Source organism: Ursus maritimus, unplaced genomic scaffold (assembly GCF_017311325.1).
Source record: "Ursus maritimus isolate PB19 unplaced genomic scaffold, ASM1731132v1 scaffold_14, whole genome shotgun sequence".
NCBI classification, from domain to species: domain Eukaryota; kingdom Metazoa; phylum Chordata; class Mammalia; order Carnivora; family Ursidae; genus Ursus; species Ursus maritimus.
In genome coordinates this window covers 24,760,014-24,763,959 of record NW_024423786.1, presented here as the reverse complement: position 1 = coordinate 24,763,959, position 3,946 = coordinate 24,760,014, and positions in this window count along the sequence as shown.

Below are 3,946 nucleotides of genomic sequence, written 5' to 3'. Positions count from 1 at the left end.
GGGAGGAAGGGGATGGGGTATGGTTTGTTTTTTTTTTTTTTAGGTAATGACAACATTCTGGAGTTAGAAACTGATGATGGCTGCAAAACACTGAGAATGAACTAAAAGCTGCTGAACTGTATACTCTAAAATGCTTAAAACAGCGAGTTTTAGGTGATGTTAATTTTATCTCAATAAAAAAATTAGTTTTCAAGGGGCACCCAGCTGGCTCCGTCCGTGGAGCACGTGACTCTTAATCTTGATCCTGGGGTGGTGAGTTCAAGCCGCACACTGGGTGTAAAGATTACTTAAAATCTTTAGAACAAATTATTTTTTTTAAAAATTTGTTTTCATGACTAGAAGTAAACGGTGTTACGATGTGTTTTCAAATAAGACAGAAACCGAAGGGATTTTAATAGTACTGTTACAGAGTCACAAGTAACTGTGTGCAAGTCATCTCTGCCGAGCTCGCCCATCTGATCTAGGCCAAAGGCGGTGGAGAGCGAACAGACACGGGGAAGGGACGAGGTATAAAATATACACCAACTGTGGGGCGCCTGACTGGCTCCGTCGGCGGAGTCGGCCACTCTCAGTCTCAGGGTGGTGAGCTGGAGCCCCAGGTCAGGGATAGAGGGTCCTTAAAACACACACCCACCCAGCCCTCAAGTGGAAAAGAAGTTACCTGGACCGAGCCCAGGGCCGGATGGGAAACATGTTACAGCTGACACGCGTGAGACGAAAGCAAACGTCGATTTCACAGCAAGCTTTTTACTCCTAGGACTGAAAAAAATCCAACCGTTTCCACTGTAACCGATCTTCGCAATGATACAAGTGCAGTAACACCACAGGAAAAGCGGAAATTTTTCTTCACCAGAAACGTCACTTATGCATCAGACAAAATTACTGTTGCCGTGGGAATCGTAACATGAGTTTCCTGGACTTCAAATTAAAACACACACACACACACACACAACGGAAACGTAAAAATCTACCGGCAGATTCTGCTCCCTTTTAACAAAACTCTTGTTTCTTCTTAGAACTGTTTTATCAAATTAGCTGCCTCAGTCCCCACCCCGATCCTATTAAAAGCTTTCCTTGAGTTTCATGCTTTTTTGTTAGTAAGGACAAATGGCTTTGGCATTATCCTCAGAACATGATGCAAATAAATCTGCTCTCTTACAACTACTTTAATTGAATTAGATGCCTTTAATCAGAAAGGATTAACCAATTGAAATTTTACTGAATGACTTCAGTTCCCAAAACTCTGCAGAAGTCTGCGCTAAAGCCCTGACAGTAAAGCCGGACGCAAAATTAGCCACCGGCCCCCTCCCCGGGGCCCTCCCAACTGTGACCCCTGCGAAGGAGGGCCCTGATGCCCTGACGCCTGGGGCCTCAGAGCACTGTCGTGTGAGCAAGGAGCCAGGTCACGGACCGGGACTCAGGTCACTGGAAACCAAGCATGGAGATGCCGAGCTGATTTCCAGAGGCAAACGTCAGCATGGACAGGTGTCGGAGCTGCAGACCACAAACCCGCTACTTCTGTGGGAGCCAGTGTGCTGCCCGAGTGCTTACAGCACAGCAGGGTCCGTCATTTCTCTCATGACCTGACCGCCCCTGTGCTGTTTCCGCGTCACAGAAGGAATATGAAACTGTCTCAGCCCCTTCATTCAACAGAGGAGACAAAAGCAACCTGTCCCAGGCCACGACATCAGTCAGAGCAGGATGCATGCCAGGTCTGCCCTTTCCGTGAGGCCCCCACCTATGAACGCGTCCCCAGAAAGCTGTGCCACTCCTCTACTCAGCTGACCTCTACCAGCTAGTCCCTTCGCACATTATTTTCCAGCTCCTCGGCCTGCCCACAACGGGAGGGTGCGAAGCAAATACGAGTCTGGGGGTTAGGGCATGAAATGAGACGTGTATGGAGCGTGCTGACTTACCATGTTTTCACACACTATGCTAGGGGCTTCCCAGATGTGATAGCATCAAACCCTGGTGAGGACACTCTCAGATGGCCTCTGGGCCCCAACCTCAGGGGCACAGAAGGGACCTACTACGTATTTGTTGAACATACGACACTTTTTAATTCAGTGTTTCTGAAGAGCGATAGACACACCAGCAAAACACGTTCTTCAAGGCCTGGTGGATGGGAATGGTCCTGGGAACAGAGATGCTGAGCCCTTCCTGAGCCAGGCTGGAGGGACACGCTGCCTGCTGCCTACTTTCGTCCCTGTCCTTTGCACAGTCCCCTTGGGAAATGCAGAAAGGCATGAAGGATGATAGCAAAATTATCCATGATCTTGCTACCCAGATGTCATGCTGCTAACCTAACTTTGCAGGCACTGGATCCAGGGAACACAGGCCTCTCAGAGAAAAGGAAGATCAACACCCTTCAGTTTCTGTGGTTTCAGAGAAATCACTGACCAAGTCAGATGGAGACCAGCGTCCGGCCAAAGAGGAGGCCGCCAATACTAACCTGCATTTTCCAGACTCACTCAAAACCAGGAGGGAGTCTTTATTTCTTCTCCCTGCTTTACATAGTTTAACGCTGTCTAATTGGAATAGCAGGAACAAGGCCAACCGGCCCCACGGCTCCAGGCACTTGGGCCAAGGAACAGAAATGTATTTTTAGTCAGCAGAGCAAGGCGTGATTCAAAGTACGACAGGCCCCCAGGGCAAGCTGGGGGCCCTGCCGGTCTCCAGCACCGGGCAGCTCAGAGTCACCTGCCATGCTCCCGCACCCAGTGTGTGGGGGCAGATAAAGAAAAAGAGCACGCCACAGGCCTCTGTGTGCAGTCTCAGTCCTACCTCTCCACTTGGCAACTTACAGGAACTGTAAGTGACACAGAGATGTTCCCTGTGTTCCTGGTTTCCTCCCCGAGGGAAGAGCAAGGGGAGGGAAAGCAGTGCTTCTCACACTTGAATGAGTGCGCAAAGGGCCAAAGGACCTTACTAAGGCACCTTCTCATCCAGTGCGACTGAGCTGAGGCCTGCGATCCTGCATTTCTAACGAGCTCAGTGCAGGTAGGACATTGTTGGCCCAGGAACCATACTTTAAGTAGCAAGAAGTTAAAAGCATCTTCTAGTGCTGCTCTGTGAATATACAGGGAGCATCACATCCTTAATGAGGCTCCAGTACGGGTAACTCACTTAATTTAGCCAGCAGTTCAACACCTTCCAGATGCTGGACACACAGGCAGATGGGTACAAAGACACAGTCAGACCCTTGCCTGTCCATCTTGGGACAAGAGGCCACAACCTTCATTCCAGCACTCCACAGAAACAAGCACTGACTCACAGATCCTGTCGCCCTATCGGTAAGATCACGCCAAGGCCCCTGGGGCCATGTGACAAGCGGCCACAAGCCAGAAGCAGCAGCCACCATCTGTCAAACACCTTGTATGTGTTATGCACAATGCCAGGAGTTTCCTATACTACAATGCACTTCTCTCGAACCTCTGGCTCACCTTCCTCATGTGTAAAGTGGATTAAAGAAACTCTCTGTAAATGACGACAATGAAGTTTGGAGAGAGAAAGCTGTTTCTCCAGGACACGGAGCTGGGGCCACCATTCTAACCGCGTGCTATTTCAATCCTGCAATGCCTTGAAAAGGGTTAAGCCCAACACCCCATCTTATAAGGATAGAGCACCTTCCAAACACAGGGCCTGTTGCCAGCAAAAACCTGACACCTGCAAGCTACAAGAGCCATCATATAAGAGCCATCATATGGATGACATCTTCCCACCAAGTCCCTCTGCTCCGCCTGCCAAGCCTCGGTGCCGAGAAAAGATACATGCAGGTGAGCAAACGAGCTCTAACACTGGCAGAATCAAAATCAAATAAAAATAGGCAGGGCTGGTATGGAAGAAGGAAATTTAGCGTGGAGAGATAGGTGCTCTGCTGAGGAGGCTGCCCAGAGAATCTGGCTGAGAAAACTGTTGGGACTCACGGGGGGGGGGGGGGGGGGGG